The sequence below is a fragment of the Pseudopipra pipra genome, chromosome 1 (genome assembly GCF_036250125.1).
Source record: "Pseudopipra pipra isolate bDixPip1 chromosome 1, bDixPip1.hap1, whole genome shotgun sequence".
NCBI classification, from domain to species: domain Eukaryota; kingdom Metazoa; phylum Chordata; class Aves; order Passeriformes; family Pipridae; genus Pseudopipra; species Pseudopipra pipra.
In genome coordinates this window covers 153,017,019-153,035,736 of record NC_087549.1, presented here as the reverse complement: position 1 = coordinate 153,035,736, position 18,718 = coordinate 153,017,019, and the positions used below count along the sequence as shown (strand labels likewise).

Genomic DNA, 18,718 nt, shown 5'->3' with positions numbered 1-18,718 from the left:
ACTGAACCAAGAAGGGGGAAAACCTTGCTCCCAACATTCCCAGGACTCAGGTGTCCCAGGATTTCCTGATTCCCCTCCAAGCATGAGGTACATAACACTTCCCTGGAAGTGTTCAAGGCCAGCTTGGACAGGGCTTGGAGCAACCTGGGCTAGTGGAAGGTGTCCCTGCCCGTGGCAGGGGTTGGAACTGGATGATCTGTAAGGTCCCTCCCAACCCAAACCATTCTGTGATTCTGTGATACCAAGGAGTACTTAGATTTAAAACAAAAAAATTTGATATAAAGGAGTATTTTGATTTGAAACAACGAATTTGAAACAGTCTCTTCACTGTTACTTCTTGAGCTTCCTGCTTCTCCCTTTTCCAGGCACTGGGAGGCACCAGTGCACAAGCTAATGCTGTTCCCAGGCTGGGAGGGAAGCCAAGCAGCTGACTCAGCTACAGTTTTCCCAGTAGATTTTGCCATAGTTCTCCTGAAACAGAGATAAAACACCCTGGAGACTGTAGAAGGATCCCTTCAGGGCTGCAAATCCACTTACCCGGCGAGGCTGGAACGGATTTGTCAGGAGCAAAGTCACTGCAGCTCTTTTTTTTTTTTTTTTTTTTTGTCTCTGCCTGTCTTTAAGGAACAAAGGATTGTGCTAAATATTGGTGCTCCTGGTCTAAGCTTTGTTCTCAGCCTGAGGGGTTGCAGGAAGGGACTGGAGGGTTCTGAGAGGAGAAACCAGCAGCTTAATTAGCAAGCAGTCTGGAGGCCCCCATGCATACATTGCTGGCCCTTAATCCATCTACAGTGACTGCTTGGAAAGTTAAGTCATGCAGAGGGATTTGAGGCAAAGCCTTGTTTCCAAAACTCTGCTAATAAATGGGTTAAGGGATGATGCTGCCCTTTACTGCCCAGAGGAGTGGGAGGATGGGAGTAGAAGACACGTAGGGTCACTCCCAGGCAGGACCTGGGGTGTATCCCCTGGGCCAGCACTGGGCAGAGAGACTGGAGCTGTCAGAGGTCACCAGGCTGCTCCCAGTGACCAAAGCCTGAGAGATGCTTTGCTGGTGCTGGAAGGGACCTCTCAGGACCTCGTTAATCCTTCCTCCTCCCCAGCAGTGAGTGCTCTGGGATTAACTTGTTTTTATAACCACGTCTTCTCCTTGCCCTTTTGTTTTGCTGCCAGCAGTGCTGATTCCTGATTCCCTCCTCCCACAGGGGAGGAACAGGAGGCAGAGAAGAGCAGGAGTAGGGATGCTTGGTCAGGTCTGCTCTAACCTCATCCTAATGCCTGAGCTCCTCAGGGCACATGGGGGAAGAGGTGACACTGGATGCTTCCTCCTGGAGAAACCTGTCCACTGGCAGGAGGAGGTGGCACAGTGTGCCAAGGCCAGGTAAACAGGGTGGATTTTTCCCAGCTTAATCCCACAGCAAATTTTCTGCTGTTTAGGGGTGAAGAGGAGCTGCCTGGCTCCTCTGAAGAGCCATGTTGGCATCTACCAAAAGTTGCCTACTTCTGGTGTCGCTGTGTGGTCAGGGAAAATGTTCTTTCCCAGCCAAAATTTTACAGGTTTTTTCAGCAGTTTCTTACCCTGTAGTGTTTTTTGGTGTTTGTTTTTTTGTTTTGTTTTGTTTTTTTTCTTTTAAATCCCTTCCTGATGATTGCCTAGAGAGTGATGGGCTGTCATGCACCACCTCTTCACTGGCAGAAAGAGGGGCAGATCTCAGATGGCAGCTGGTACCAGGTACCATCCTCCTGCAAAGGGCACAGCTGCTTGTCAGAAAAACCCCAAATTCCCAGGTGTGCTCCTGCACTGCATGGATTATAGAGGTTTACCTGGCTTGGAAGCCACCTGCCAGCTTGCTCTGAAAGGATCTTGGCCATAATTGGGGATTGCTGGCTGGAAGTGAGGCAGCAGCAGAGACTGCAGAGACTTCAGAGGAGCAACCACTGAATCATAGGATGGTTCGAGTTGGAAGAGACCTTTCAAAGGTCACCAAGTGACCTTGAAGGTGCCTGAGTTCAAATTATTCCCTTTGGGAACAGCTGTGGGAGGGTCTCTGTGAGCCAGAAATATCAGCTGTACCACCCCACATCCCCTTCAGGGCTCGGACACAAGCAGGACCAAACTCCTGGGTCTCTGGGACTGGGCAAGACCATTGTCCACAGAGCTGCAGCTCCAACAGCTCCCAGCTGTTTGCTCACCCTCTTTAACCAGGAGCAATAAACCCCACAATGGCCAGTTGGTGTCTAAACAACAACTCAGCTCTGGGACCACCACATCCCAAAGGCATTCCAGAGGCGTGATTTCTGCTCACCTGGGTAGACACCTCCATCCTTTGGAGGAATGAGCCAACTGGAGTGCTGGCAAGAAAACCTTTCCTTTGCCACTGGTTAGAAACTGAATTCTTGACCATTTTAATCTGTTCTGAGTTGGCAGGTCTTGCTCTGCACCCCTAATTACTGCTGAGGGATTGCACCTAAAATACTCAGTCCAGCTTGGGTTTGCTAATCCAAAAGGAATGTGGAGGAGCTGGAGGGGATCTGGTGAAAGGATGTAGTGATGGCTGGAGCAAAAGTCTGTGATTACTGTGAGAGGTCAGGGAGATGGGTTTGTTTTAGTCTGAAGAAGAGGCTGGGGGAAAATCTGATGGGAGCAGAAAGTGTACATGGAGAACTCACTGGCTGGAAAACTGCTTGACAAAAAAGGATCTGGGGGTGCTGATCAACAGCAGCTGAACATGAGCCCAGGTGGCCAAGGAGGCCAAGGGCACCTGGCTTGGATCACCACTAGTTCTGGCCCCAGGACCAGGGCAGGGATTGTCCCCCGTGCTGGGCACTGCTGAGGCCACACCTCAAATCCTGGGGGCAGTTTTGGGCCCCTCACAACAAGAAAGACATGGAGGGGCTGGAGCATGTCCAGGGAAGGGAAGGGAGCTGGGAAGGGGCTGGAGCAGCAGGAGCAGCTGAGGGAGCTGGGGAGGCTCAGCCTGGAGAAAAGGAGGCTCAGGGGGGACCTTCTGGCTCTGCAACCCCCTGACAGGAGGGGGGAGAAGGGGGGGGATGTTGGGCTCTGCTTCCAGTAATTAACAACAGCATGAGATGAAATGGCCTCACATTGTGCCAGGGGAGGTTTAGGTTGGACATTAGAAAAAATGTCTTGCTCAAAAGGGTGGTCAGGCATTGGAACAGGCTGCCCAGGGAAGTGTTGGAACAACCATCCCCAGAAGGGTTCCAGAGGTGTGTGGACGTGGCACTTGGGGACGTGGGTTAGGGGTGAGCACAGTGCTGAGGTGACAGGTGGGCTCAATGATCCCAGAGGTCTTTTCCAACCCTAACAATTCCATGATTCTGTGATTGCAGCTTGGGATGCTCAGGCTGGGCACTGGATAAAAATATGGCTGGGAGGAAAAGGAAGCTCTGGAGAGTGTCACACAGATTGAGGTCTCTCCATCCCCACAGACTGTCACATCTTGGCTGGGCAAAGCCACAGCTGACGGGAACCAGTGTTGGTGTCAGCCCTGCCTTGAGCCAAAGGCTGGACTAGATGTCCTTTCCAACAACCATCTCTCTGATTTAATGTCCCTTCCAACCACATCTCTGTGATTTCACAAACCTGTGATTTAATGTCCCTTCCAAGCAGCACCTCTGTGACTTTACAAGCCTGTGACACCCTGTGATTTAGAGCTCTGGATGCTGCTCAGCTACTTCACAACGGCCTTAAATTAACACAGTATTAAAATAAATCCCACCAACAACCCTAAATCAAATTGATCTCCCTGGAGGTTCTCTCGCTCCAAATGGAACATTAACGTAATTTAGGAAGAGCAGGAAGGATTCACAGAGTACTTTGAGGACATTTTTATCGTTTCACACCCACATTGTCTGTCCTGTGGCTGTGAAATGTAGACCTTGCCACATGTTCCACAACCAGCCTTGTGGTGGGGAGGGAATGCACCTTGTGTTGGGATGGTGCTGACCTGCAGCACATCAGATTTACAGCTGCCATCTGAGGGGATTGCTTGTCCTTTGAAGATCTTGTTCCCATTTGGAAGGTGACCTCAGAGCCTCAGAAGGAAATGAAGCAGCATAATTACACTTAGGTTTTTATTTAAAGACGTCTCAACTATTTAAAAAAACGAAAAACCCCCTTCCCCTCCCCACATGTCAGGAATCTGACTTAATGAACTTCCAAGTTACATGTTTCTAACACATCTGTGGGAGAGTTACAATAACCTGACACCACCAGTGCCTTCCCCAAGCAGGAATCAAATTTTATTGTGGGTAGGACAAATGTGTTCCTGTGTCTGAAGGTAATTATTTTTTTCTGGTGGTTGAGACACATCAGCCCCTAAAAAAGACCCAAAAATGCCTTTTACTGGAGACTTACATGACTATGTCTCCCCATCCCTGGAAGTGTCCAAGGCAAGGTTGGACAGGGCTTGGCACAACCTGGGCTAGTGGAAGGTGTCCCTGCCTGTGACAGGGAGGGTCGGAACTGAATGATCATTAAGATCCCTTCCAATCCAAACCATTCTGGGATTCCATGATTCCATATGGGTGTGGGATGGTACGACACACAGCTGGGAGCACTGGCCCCTCCTGGAGGCTCTCAGCCCTGCCTTCATCCCTACCCTTGGGAGATTCTACCCCCTGGATGACTTCCACCCACTTCTAGGCATTAATTGTGGCAACAAAGCCACAAACCTTCTGGACTGGAGGTGGCCTGTGTGGTGGGGACGGTGTTGCCAAGGCTCAGTTTTATGGGAATCTTGCCTTTTTGCGGAATCACAGAACGGTTTGGGTTGGAAGGGCTCTTAAAAGTCATCTCATTCCAACCCCCTGCCATGGGCAGGGACACCTTCCACTAGCCCAGGTTGCTCCAAGCCCCGTCCAACTTGACCTGGAACACTTCCAGGGATGGGGTGTCAACAGCTTGTGCTGAGTCCTTCTCACCTGCCACCACCGTGCTGGTGGGTGCTCAACAACCAACCACGTGGAGCTTGATGTCTTTTCATTGCAAAGGAGTTAAGTGAGTCAGATTGGCAGGGAAATTAGGTTTTAATTTGATCACCTCTGGTCATTTGAAAGCTCAGTGAGTTGTTTCTGGTGGCTGAGCTGATCTGATGGCAGGGGATGATGCTCATCACAGAGGGGACAGGCAAACCCATGGTCACAACATCTCTTGTGTTGACTTTGGTCAGCCCATAGTTCTTTCTCAGTCTTCCCTCTGATAAATATTTTACAGTGTGCCAGGGCAAAGCACAGTGGTTTTGCTGGATATTTTAATCAGAAAAAAAAAAAAAAAAGAAAAAGAAAAAGGTTTTGTCCTGTGAACCGAACTCATTCGGTTGTTTCAATCACAAACAGAAAAAATCCAAAAAACTTAAAAAAAAAAATATTGAAATGCTGCACTTTTCATTCAAAATGATATTTCACTGTCAGCCTCAATCTCAGTAAAAGTCAAAAAGGAAACATCCTGAAAATGACATATTTTGTTCATCTCAAGACCATTTTTGTCCGGGAAAGCCTAGAAACAGCAACAGTGGGCTGTGATCAAAGAGTTTAATCACAATAAGATTTTAAAGGCAGGGGTATAACTGTTCTCAGCCCCTGCTTTGACAGTCTTGAGTAGTTAAAATTCAGTGTTCAGTTTCGTTGAGACCCCATTGCCTTTTAAGACTGACTTAAAAATTTAAATCCTTAATAAATTAATGATTGCAAATTAAGTCATCCATTGCTGCCTGGTCAGGTGTGTGGTGCCCAAATCCATCGATGTACTGAGGAATTACAGCCTTAAGTTGGTTAATTATGGGACCTGCTGCTGCTTTAGACACTCTTGGGTACACGGGCAAAGAAGGAAAAGGGCTTTGAGGGTATCTTTGACCCAGGTTAATTTGCAGCTCTTCCCCCTGGGTTGTGTCTCTCCATCCATCACTGCCTGGGAAAGAAAATCAATCCTTTTTGTGGCAGTGAGGATATTCAATAATGCAAAAGGTCAGGGTGGAGGTGTCTTCAGTGAGGGATGGGCTGGGGCTTTGCCTTTTAAAACCTGTACGTTCCTGTTCTATTTGGCAGAGCAGCAGCTGAGGCATCTCCTGGAAACCCACCTTCCTTAGCATGGTGTGAGGATCAATAAACCTCTGGTGTGAGGATCAATAAACATCTGGTGTGAGGGTCAATAAACATCTGGTGTGAGGGTCAATAAACCACTGGTGTGAGGGTCAATAAACCTCTGGTGTGAGGGTCAATAAACCACTGGTGTGAGGGTCAATAAACCTCTGGTGTGAGGACTCCCACTGGAATCCACTCTGTTTATCCACACTGAGCACAGTCTTGGCCAGGAGGGACTGATTGCCCAGAGAGGTTGTGGATTCCTCACTCCTGGAGGTGTTCAACACAGCTTGGAGCAACCTGGTCCAGTGGAAGGTGTCCCTTCCCATGGCAGGGGGTTGGAACTGGATGGTTTCTAAGATCCCTTCTGACCAAACCCATCCCAGGATTCCATGTTTTTCCAGCTCACAGAGTGCTGTTTGGTGTTTGCACTGGAACAGGTTGTGGTGTGATGGATGCAGGGGTTTATGCACAACTAAAAGACCAAAGGCCTCTCCTGAGAGCAACTTAGGTGGTTGTGAAGGGCTCAGTTTAAAGGATCTCAGCTGTCAACTGTGACATGACATGAGGTCACAAACCAAGCCAGGCAAGTCCCAAAGGTTTTAACTGGCCTGTGGATGCTGAAAGCATCAGCAACTTTGGAGGAGAAACCATTCCTGCCAAGGATCAGTGGCCACAACCCATTACTCAGTGAAGATACACTGAGCACTGCTGATGAGAGCATTTGTAAACTCAGTTTTACTGGGTCTGGCTCACAGAGGAAAGGGAAAAATGGTCCCGTGTGGCCTTTGGCTGGTGGGAGAGTTGGTCAGTGTTTGAGACACTAGAAGAGAGCTGAGGATACAAATGTGGTACAGGTGGAAGGGAAGATGAAGCTTGAGGAGCATCAAAAGAGGACCTGGAATCAGGTTAGGAGACAGATATTGAGGTGCCTGAGCAGCAGGACTGATTTCAGAGCACCTTTGAGAAGTCAGCTCCTTTCTTTGGGTACCCAGGTAGGATTTGGAGACACTAAGATTCATCTTACTGAACCCAGCTTACAACATTACTCAATTGGACAATGTTTTTCCAATTTGAAGACTGAAAGGGTTCCCATTTAGGAGTCACCAACCCAGGTGTCAGTGGAGAGTCCCAAAAGCCAAAGGGATTGACAGGTTTTGACAGTTGTGGAGCTGAAAGGGCCTGTGTTCAATCCCTGCTCTCCAGGAATTCCCTGTGTGACTCCAGACAGGTCACTCAGGGCTGTGCTGGGTCAGGCAGGCACAGAAATCAGGTGTTATGGCCAGTCAGTGTCTCTGAGCTCATGGAAGTGAATTGGAGCATCTGCTCTCCAGGCTCAGATTCCTTTGAGACACATAGATGTGACACCAACATGAAGCCCTTGTGGTCCACACTCAGGTTACAGAGGTTTCTCCCTTTGTCCATGTCTTGTTTCCTCCTACATAAAGCAGCTGCAGAACCTTTTCATTGAACTCTTCTCTGTCAAAGAAAAGTTCAGTGAGAAAATGCCTATTCTGATGAAATTCCACTCAACCCCACCAGAGAGCCTTTTGAAACTTCCAGTAAAAGAAAGAGAAGCTGAAGTTTTGATACAACATTCCTTTTTATTCCTCTGGGAACATTTGAACAACGCTCAGTAGAATTTATTAAAAAAAACCCCAAAAACTAAGAAACAAACCCCCTCTGTTTTTTATTTTTATTTTCCTTCTGTTGTGGCACAGCAATATTTTTGCAGGAACATCTGAACAGAAAGGAATAATCTGGTCTCCAAGCTGATATTCCTTTCTCTTGTCCTTCCTTTCTTCTGTACTCCAAAGCAGGATTTTCAGGAGTGCCTCTGGACTGGATGAACTCGGGTGGGTGAGTTTTTATGACGTGGGCCATATTTGCCCAGACAGAGGCCACACTTTATGGCTGCAGCTCTGCAATCACAGATTGGCAGAGTTTCAGTGCCCGAGTGCTTGAGGGCAAAATCCAGAGCTTTTGTGCCAGCAGATGTGGTGGGGAACAGCCCCTGCACAGCCAGACCCTCTTCCCAGGGGAGCATCCAGTTGTTCCTGCATTGAAATGACTCTTATTTCCACCAGCAACTTTACTTGGGCAGGTGGAGATGGGACAAGGGGGAATTGTTTTAAACTCAAAGAGGAGAGGTTTGGATCAGATGTTTGGAAGAAATTCTTGGCTGAGAGGGTGGGAAGGCCCTGACACAAGTTGCCCAGAGAAGCTTTGGCTGCCCCTGGATCTCTGGAAGTGTCCAAGGCCAGGTTGGAGCAACCTGGGATAGTGGAAGATGTCCCTGCCCATGGCAGGGTGTGGAACTGGATGATCTTTTTATTCCAATCCAAACCATTCTGTGATTCTATGAACTTTCCATTCTAGCACTAGCAAGGCACGTAGATCCACTGGAGGGAATTCATTCCACAGCTAAAGTAGCTCTTTCCTGATTTTCACCACGCTGGGACTTCAGCAGTGGTTTCCTTTAACCCATGAGAATCAAGCTGGAATTTTTTAAGGAAACCTTCCTCATTTAATTTATTCTCTCCCTTTTTATTGTTTCATATAAAATGTTGCTGGGCTGCCTTTGCCACAACCCTCCCCAGCAGAGGAGTAATTACATTTATTGGAAATGCTTCCTGATCACTTATTCATTTACCAGCTGCTAAAGTAAAATGAACTGGGCAAAGTGCCACTGGAGAGTTGGATTCATAAGCAGGAGAAGGCAAATGAAAGAACTGCTCAGTGTGCAGTTGCTTTCCCTCTCCAGCAATTCATTATCCTACTGTTCAGCTGATTTAGGAAGTCAGGATGGCAGCATGTGATACATTTCAGCATGAGCACAACTTTGGGGTTGCCAGATTTACCTTTGACTGTGCTATAAAGGGCACTAAAAATACCCTAACTTTGTGTACTAAATGTGATGTAATAAATAATGACAGGAACACGATATTCTTATTTCTTGGTTGCCCTCAGTTGCTCCCATTACTGTTGTCACTGACCTATTTGCATCTTTCCTGTCCTCCTCTTCCCTCCTATCTCCCAGTATCTGTTTTCTGGACCCCACAATCAGCATGGAAAACAACCAGCCCAAAACCACCCCATTCAGAAACCCCTCAAAGCACAGAGACACCACTGACACCCTCAAACCCACCAACCACCCCAAACCCACCAAAGTCCTGCTGAGGCCACGTGACCTGTGGAGGCCTCAGCATTCCACTGTATATGGACAATTTGTGGGACCCACCTCACTGGCCTGGAAGGGAAATCCCCTCAAGTGCTCACGTGGGGAATAGATCTCACCTTCAAAATGAGCTGCCTGAATATCAGAGAAACCTACAATGGTCTGGGTTGGGAGGGACCTTAAAGATCATCCAGTTCCACCCCCTGCCATGGACAGGGTTGCTGGACTAGCCCAGGTTGCTCCAAGCCCCGTCCAACCTGGCCTTGGACACTTCCAGGGATCCAGGGGCAGCCACAGCTGCTCTGGGCAACATGTGCCAGGGCCTCACCACCCTCACAGCCAAGAATTCCTTCCCAATATCCCATCTAACCCTGTCCTGTGGCAGTTTGAAGCCACTCCTCCTTGTCCTGTCCCTCCATCACTTGTCCAAATCCTTCTCCAGCTCTCAAGGAGCCCCTTCAGGCCCTTCAAGGGGCTCTCAGCTCTCCCTGGATCCTTCTCTTCTCCAGATGAACCCCCCCAGCTCTCCCAGCCTGCCCCCAGAGCAGAGGGTCTCTCCAACCCACCTTCACTGCAATGAAAAGCAGGAAGACCCAAGAGCAGGAAAGTTTGAGACATCCACGTGTTGTGTCTGTGTTTTAGCAAACCAAACTCGGCCAGAAGAACATCAAAGAACCAACCTCATGCAAGAACATTTCACTGAAAGATCTCCAAGTGCCCAAATGTCCCCTCCATCCTTCCCTGTACAGTTTAGAGATGTCACATGGAGCAGTGCAGGCTCAGGAGCCCCGTGCTGGTATCCAAAAGCTTGTTGTTGGTACCCGTGAGAAATCCATTAGTACAAGACTGCCCAAATCCAGCAAGTCCTGGACAAACCAGAAAGAGAGAGATTTCATTCCAAGTACTGCCAGAGACCCCAGGAAGATGAAAAATAAACCAGCCAGAATGAGCCAGATAAACAAAATAATACAGGCAGGAACCCTCTGGTGTCCAGAAGAGAATATTTTTCCAGGCTTCACCCTTTTGTCTCTGATCACTCAGTCTTCACCCCCAGGAAACACCTATGAAATCTGTTCAAACATGAGCCTTTAAAGTAAAAATAGATAAATCTATGAGACGTGGAAAATCAATAGACACGATTTTATGGTATATTACATTTTCCCCTCCCCACACTGCATCTTATTCCCCTCAGGCAGTGGCAGGCCACAAATAAATTATTAATTCTATTCCCACTATTTCCCCATCCCATCATTTTGTGTCTCGTGAGGTCTAATAAGCTTCTGGCCTCACCTGAGGTCTGCAGGTGCAAATTACCTGTTACTTTCAAGTTGCCTAAATGATGGAATTAGGTTTGGAGCATTTCCTCACATCTTATATTTACCTTCAGTATTTCTAATTTGATTTCAGCATGAAAAGGGTTGAAAGCAGATGATCCTTAAGGTCCCTTCCAACCCAAACCACTTTGTGATTCTATGACATCTCCAAAGACCAAGGGAGACGCCTCTGATTTTAAATTTAAAAGTTGCTTGATGGTCTTTCTATCATTTTCCATCTCAGGTGTGGATTCACTGGTTTTATATCCAGAAATGTAGTCAAAACCTGTCAGTGTGAAAATGGGTTATTAGACTCACAAAATGCAAGCAGAGTGTGATAGCACACACCCCAGACAAGCAGACACTGGGATGATAAAGGCTTGAATTACTTAAAGAGAACTTAACATAATTGCTGGTTTTCTTCTGCAGAGAGATTCACATACAAAGCACACAAAAAGCAGTGCTTAAAAAGAAATGATTTGTGGCGTAAGTGGTGTGATAAACATCTGAATATTAATGTGGTTCTGGGAGAGAGCCATGGAAGTGTGTGTCTTGGAGGGTTTGTTTGCCCTGAGTTATGCACAGTGAGACTCAGTTGTCTGAACATCCCTGTCTGATGTTATCAGAGGGTCTCCTGTTTGTTCTCACAGTACCAGCCCAGGAGGGCTTTTGGGTCTCCTGTAGGTTGTGTTCCTGTCCTGTGTGGACATCTCAGATATCCCAACACTGAAGTAAAGAATCAGAGAACCACAGAATGCCTTGGGCTGGAATGGACCCTAAAGTTCATCTTGTTCTAATCCTGCCATGGCAAGGACACCTTCCACTAGACCAGGTTGCTCCAAGCCCCATCCAGTCTGGCCTTGGACACTTCCAGGGATCCAGGGGCAGCCACAGCTTCTCTGGGAAACCTGTGCCAGGGCCTCACCACCCTCACAGCCAGGAATTCCTTCCCAATATCCCATCTAAACCTGCTGTCTGGCAGTGGGAAGCCATTCCCTGTATTCCTGTCCCTCTATCCCGTGTCCCCAGTCCCTCTCCAGCTCTCCTGGAGCCCCTTTAGGCCCTGGAAAAGGGCTCTCAGCTCTCCCTGGAGCCTTCTCTTCTCCGGGTGAACACCCCCAGCTCTCTCAGCCTGGCTCCAGAGCAGAGGGGCTCCAGCCCTGGGAGCATCTTTGTGGCTTCCTCTGGACCTGCTCCAACAGCTCCACATCCTTTCTGTGTTTGGAGCCCCAGAGCTGGAGGCAGCACTGCAGGTGGGGTCTCACCAGGACAGAGCAGAGGGGCAGAACCCCCTCCCTTGCCCTGCTGCCCACTCTGCTTTTGGTGCAGCCCAGGACACGTTTGGCTTCCTGGGCTGCAAGAGCACAGTGATGGGTCTTGTCAAGATTCTCGTCCACCAGCATTCCCAAGTCCCTCTCCTCACATAAAATGCCCACTTTTCTCACGTGTATGTGGCACTAAGTGTCTTGCAGAAGTTTGCCTTCCTCCAAGGTTTCCTGTAGTAACATTAAAAATCATTTCTCGCTTTGTTCTGGACTCAAAGCTGTGGCTTTGCTGCTCCAGTGTCCTCATCACCACAGCAATGGTGTGAAAAACCCCACAACCTCTGGGGCCTTGTGTTGGCCTCATCCCCCTGCTCCCTCTTGTAATTTATATGCATTTATGTGGTTTATTTCTCAGATCACTGGGTGCAAAAATGCATCTCCCTCAGAACACAGAGCTTGCTTTCTCCTGGGAGTGCCAGATATCAGCGAGCACCCCCACAGCTGGTGGGACTGGCAGTGGGGTTAATGCTGCCCAGTTCCACTGGGATCAGCTCAATGGGGCTGTTTCATCAGCTGGTTTCCCACTTTACACAGAATTATTTGGTCTAGTCTAAAGCCAGTCCAGCCCAGTTGTGGCTTGTCCTCTGTAAGTGAAGTTATTTCTTTAGCTATTTCTTCTTGCTACATTTAGGTTTTACCTCGGATTTCTTTTACCAGGGTCAATTTACCATCTTACAAGTCGAGTCACTGGAGGCAGCTGCAGCCTGGTTTGAATGGGAGGATCAGGTGACAGTGGGATCATCCCTCATTACATCAGCTGTCAGGGAACAAAGATTCAATGGCCTTGGCCTGCTGAGTCTGCATCTACTGTCACTCTTGCACAATTCCAAGATCTGAAGCTTTATGAAAACCAGAGGTACCACAAGACTGACGCGTATCCATGAGTTGGCAGCAGTGTGAAGATGGATCTTATGATAGTGTAATTCTTTGCACCTCTGGGTTTGTACTGGGAGATGAAGAGACTCACAGAGTGATTGAGGTTGGAAAGAACCCCTGGATCTGCTCAAGCAGTGCCACCTAGACCAGGTTGCCCAGGCCCATGTCCCCCCTCAACAAGATGAATTTTCTTTCCAGCTGCAACTTTTGCCTCTAGACCTTGGCTGAATCCTTTAAAGACAGAAATGAAACCCATTTATCTTTCCAGGGAGGGGGTTGCCAGGAGCACCAGTGCATTATCTTTCACGTGGGGGATTTGGTTTGTTTTGATCTAAGTTATGTCTGTGATCATTTTAAGAGACTGCAAATTGGCTGTAGGAAACAAAACAGACAGTCAGGTTGTAATGAAGTACCTTCCATCCCACTGAAATTGTATTCAGTCTCAAGTATCCCTCTCATCTATTAAGTATTGATTTGAGGGGAGAGCATATAACAAAGCTGCCAGCTGGTTTGGCCAGCCCAAACCCTGAGCAGCTCCTTGGAAATCGATGAAATCCCATCGATTCCGAAATGCAGCAATTAAATGAGTTAATGGATGAGGACTCTGGGGAGAAAGGAATGGCAGTGATGCAACAGGCTGGGAAGCTGCAAAAGAGGTGAACTCAACAGCTTCACTCTGGGTGGACCACGAGGGTGCCTGGGCACATATTTGTTTGGGTGTGGCTGCTTGTTGTATGTGGGTGACTGGGTGTGCAGGCGGGTGGGTGTGCCCTGGGTGTGGCCAGGAACAGTGGCATGAGGAGACCTGTAAAAACTTTCCATCAGGTGGGCAGAAATGGTTCTTTAGACCGCAAAAGAAAAGGGCCAGACCCACCAGAGCCAGAGCTCGGGTGCCAAAGGCTGGGTCGTCCTCGCTTCTCAGCTGCTTGTTCTGCCACGGGCTGTGCTCTGGACACCTCCAGCTGCACCTTTCCAAGACTGAGGAATGGTGGCCAGCAGGTGGAGGGAGGGGATTCTGCCCCTCTACTGTGCTCTGGTGAGACCCAACCTGCAGTGCTGCCTCCAGCTCTGGGGCTCCAAACATAGGAAAGATGTGGAGCTGTTGGAGCAGGTCCAGAGGAGGCCACGGGGATGCTCCCAGGGCTGGAGCCCCTCTGCTCTGGAGCCAGGCTGGGAGAGCTGGGGGTGTTCACCTGGAAAGAAAAAGCTCCAGGAAGGTGTCATTGCAGCCTTTTGGTACTTGCAGGAGACCATAAGAAACATGGGGATGAACTTTTCAGCAGGGAGTGTTGTGACAGGGGTAATGGCTTTAAGTTAAAGGAAGGTTGATGTAGATTAGATGTAAGGAAGAAGTTCTTTTTCGATCAGGATGGTAAAACACTGGCACAGGTTGCCCAGAGAAGCTGCCCCATCCCTGGAAATGTTCAAGGCCAGGTTGGATGGGGCTTGGAGCAACCTGGGCTAGTGGAAGGTTTGGTTGTCCATGGCAGGGGTTTGGACTAGAAGACCTTTAAAGGTCCCTTCCAATCCTGTCTTCCAGTGCTTCCTGAGCAGACTGGCACCCTCCAACAGCCTTTTGTGTCCCCATATCCCAGCTCAGGGCATTAACCCCAATCCCTCACCTTCCTGCCATGAAAACTCCATCTGTGTCTGATCATCCCCTTCCTTCCCTCTCACATCACTTCCTTGCCTCGACCTCCTGCCCATAGGAATGGTTGTGTAGTAAGGATGTAGCTGTCAGAGGAGCTCAGACACCAGCACAGGAAGTCAAAAGGATACCATGGTCCAGGACAGTGACACTGTGAGCATCTCATGCTGTCCCAGATGAACATGGATGAAATCTCAGGCATCATTCGGAATAAAGTTTGTGTCTAACACTGAATATTGTTTGAGACTTGGAGAAGAGAGTTGAATAAACACCTTTCTACATATCATATCTTAATCACAGAATCCCAGAACGGTTTCTGTTGGAGAGGACCTCAAAGCCCATCTCATTCAACCCTCTGCCATGGGCAGGGACACTTTCCACTAGCCCAGGTTGCTCCAAGCCCTGTCCAACCTGGCCTTGGACACTTCCAGGGATAAGACATCCACAATTTCTTTGCCAGGGCCTCACCCCCCTCTCATTTATCTGTGTTTAACCTTACCCAGCTGCCCAGTTCTGGGTCTCTCAGAACTTCTGCTCTGCTGCTCCTGTTCTCTTTGGTCACATTCTTTGTGTCATTGTTAGCAGTGGGCAGAGAAGACCTGATGAATAAAGGTGACCACAGAGGGATTCAGAGCACTCTGTTTTGATTAGTTTAGTTTAATTTATTTTAATAGAAGTACATGGTCACTGAGGCACTGAGCTGCTTTTAAGCTCGGACCTGCTTTATTTGCCTGAGCCTGGCCTCTTCCTTCATCAGAAATTATGTCAGGTAGAGTTGGAAGACTTTGGACACTTGCCTGTGATCTCCAGCCATGCCCTAGGAATGCCTGGGATGCACAGAGCCACAGGATAACTGTGCTGGGAAGGATCTCTGGAGGACTCTAGCCCACCCACCCCCCCTTGCTGAAACCAGGATGAACGAGAGCAGGATGTGCACTGTCAGGTTTGGAAGATCTCCAAGGATGGAAACCCCACAACCCCTCTGGGCAGCCTTCTCCAAATCCCTCCTCTGTGGGATTTGAGCACTCCCACAGTGAAGAGGTTTATTCTTATGTTCAAGTGGAATTTCCCATATTTTGGATTGAGCCTGTTGCCTCCTGTCCTGCTCCAAGAAGAGCCTGGTTCCATCTTCTTTCCTCCCCCCACATCAGGTACTTGTAGACATTAATAAATCCCCCAGAGCTTTCTCTTATTGAGGCTGAACAACCCCAACATTTGCAGCAGAGGATTAATCTTCCCTGATGTGTAAATATTAAACTTCAAATCTAAACCAGTTCACGCAGGACTCCTTTTACAGGAGAGAAACAGACCCCAGTGGCACCTCAGCTCCCTTATCCTGCACATCTCAGGTGTGATTCAACTCCTATAAAAAGCTGTCAAATACCATTTGAGATGGTATCTGAGACATTTACATGGGACTGGCAGGTGTCACACAGGATTTACAAGGCACCAACATCCTTCTGAAAAGGCAGCTGGAGGCCAGGGGGGATATCTTGGGGATCCAATATGGATTCAGGAGAACAGAGCCTGCCCTAGGACGAGGCTCAGGAGGTTTGTGTTGAGGGGAGGGGACAGCAGGGTGGGTTCAGCTGGATTCCATGTGTGAACCTGGCTTAGCTGTGGGTGGGCAAGGACTCAAAGCTGGTGTGAGGATCCCTGTGATACTGGGGAGAACAGGAGCTGCCAGGTCAAATCCTCACCTCATCCATCAAATCTGCTTCTCATCCCCAAGCCCGGCTGTGAGGGATGTGCTGAACTCCAACCTCAGTATTCCTTTGGGCAGCTAAAAACCTGAACAGCCTAGAAAGTGGCTTAAACTGTGCCAGGGGCTCCAGCAGCCCATGGAAACTTTGGTGATGGGGGTGTAAATTCCCACTGTAACACTGCAGAGCTGATCTCAAGCACGATGGGCCCTGAGGTGACCAAAATTTCTATGCTGTTAGCAACCAGAAGGTTTTCACTGTCAGTTTTACCTGTAAAAAGGGGATATAAAAGGTATCAGGGTGCTTGTACTTCCCCTTCTCTTTGCTCTGCAGCAGCAGGGGAGAACTGGGACAGTTTTTTTATGTGACCAAAGTAAATGTGGTGCTTGTTTTCCTTCTGTGTTCCCAACAAGTGAGGAGCAAATACCCACGTCAGCCCTGATCCTACAGAGAAAACCTGCTCCTTCCCTGCCTGTCAATCACAGGGACTCGTAAGTCAAAGTCCTGATGAAAAGGCAACTAGAGCTGTGAAACTGGGTGTTAGGAGAAAGCAAATTTAACCTTGTTTGTGGGTGGAGGAGCAGACCCCTCTGCATCGGCAAGGATGATGCAAAGCACCGTAAATGCTTTTAATGCATAAACTAAATTTCTCTTACTGGAGATGCAGAGAGGTTGGGATAAAAGCAAAAGCCTTTTGCTGAAGTGTCACGGAATTACTGAGGTTGGAAAAGACCTCTGAGGTCATCGAGTCCAACCTTTGACCGATCACCACCTCGTCACCTGAACCCTGGCACTGGGTGCCACATCCAGCCTGTCCTTGAACACCAGGGATGGTGACCCCACCACCTCCCTGGGCAGCCTTTTCCAATGCCTGACCACCCTTCCAGTGAAGACATTTTCCTGACATCCAATCTAAACCTCCCCTGGTGCAACTTGAAGCTGTTTCCTCCTGTCCTGTTGCTGTTACCTGGGGCAAGAGCCAGACCCCCACCTGACTCCAATCTCCTTCCAGGGAGTTGTGGAGAATCAGAAGGTCCCCTCTGAGCAGTTAAAAATGGTTCAAGTCACATTTTTGTTCAGGACGCTCCTTTGGGCCTCCAGTTAGAATCATAAGGGGTTGGAATGGACTTTAAAGACCATCCAGTCCCAACCCTTTGCCATGGGCAGGGACACCTCCCACTAGACCAGGTCACTCAAGGCCTTATCCAACCTGAACACTGCCAGGGTTGGAGCATCCACAGCCTCCCTGGGCAACCTGTGCCAGTGTCCAACCACCCTCCTGGTAAAAAATTTCTTCCTGATCTCTCACCTAAATTTCCCCTCTTTCAATATGTCCCAATTCCTCCTTGTCCCATCACTGCAGTTCCTAATGAAAAAAAAATCAATTCCTCTCCCCTACCACCGTGCCCTGAACTGGGAGCTCTGTTTCCTTCTCCTGACTCTTTCCTCCCACCTCTGGGATCATACTGGGACTGGATGGTGGTGGAGCAGAACACTGAGTTTCCACTGCCCCTGTGTAATGGATTTGAGCTCTTGAGGAGGGATGATTTCCCTCTTGGCAAGCCTGGGATGAGGCTTGGAACAAGCTCCCTCTCCATGTTTCACCCTCTAAGGGACAAGACATCCTTGACACGCCACATATCCTGATTTTTAGCCTGCAGTGCCAGTGGCTTTCAGCTCTGGCAGACCTGTCAGCAGCTTTTTATGGTGCCTGCCTGTGCCAAGAGACATTTTTGTTTAAAATCCAGGAAAATGTTTAAGCCTGGGCAATCTCTGGAGGGATAGATGCTCTAATTAGTTGCTGTGCACATTGAGGAGGAAGACAGTGTTTTGTTACATCCCCAAAGAGCAAATCTGAGCTGCCCATCAGCCAGGCACGGCTGTCCTTGTGCTTTCCAGAGGTTGGGATCTATTTGGGAATGCCAAGGATCACCCCAGATGTCCAGGGAGCTGGTGACTGGTCCTGACATTCAAAGCAGGGTGACAAATATCTGCCTTTCTGGACAAATATCCATCTTTCCAGGCAAGGTGTGGGGTTGTGTTGGGTCAGGAATGCTTGGACACAGCCTTGTCTATCTACATTTTGCTCAGCAAATGGGTCACTCCTGAGCTAGGCTTAACTCCCATTCCTAAAAAAATTCCCTTCTTACACTGTTTTGTGGTGAGAAAGGGCTGAGACAAATAACTTCTGGCTTTGTATTTCTCCATAAGATACAAGTCCTGTCCCATCTGGAGACAAATCTCAGTGTCTCTTCTTGATCAGGGTTTCATTGCTAACCCAGACAGGCTGTGTGGTGTTAAACTTCCACTTAATTTTCTCATTTTAGAGCACTAAATACCTCCTGACACCAAAAATCCTGAACCCCAGTGCAGGATTTATTGATACAGTGAATGTTGGAGGTCACACAAACCACAGAGCATCACAGCTGTCTGCAGGAAAAGGTCAGAGAAGTTGTATTCTGAGTGGTTTTTGAGTTGGACTTCTATAGAATGGAAAAGAGAGCAGTGTTTGGGGAAAAAAAAAGGTCAAGTAGGTCAAGCTTAGATGCCTTGCTTATGGCAAGTGAGGGCAGAGG

General features: G+C 48.5%; 2 long non-coding RNA genes across 2 annotated transcripts in view; both read right to left on the bottom strand.

Moving 5' to 3' along the window:
- Nucleotides 1-18,718, bottom strand: part of LOC135404764 (uncharacterized) — a 204,261-nt gene that overhangs the window by 32,858 nt on the left and 152,685 nt on the right. The window lies entirely within an intron of this gene.
- On the bottom strand, nt 3,823-6,628 carry LOC135421817 (uncharacterized). The gene is made up of 3 exons (XR_010434221.1): nt 6,096-6,628; nt 4,942-5,261; nt 3,823-4,053 (listed from the first exon to the last, which is right to left on the bottom strand). It is a non-coding gene; the product is annotated as an uncharacterized LOC135421817 (long non-coding RNA).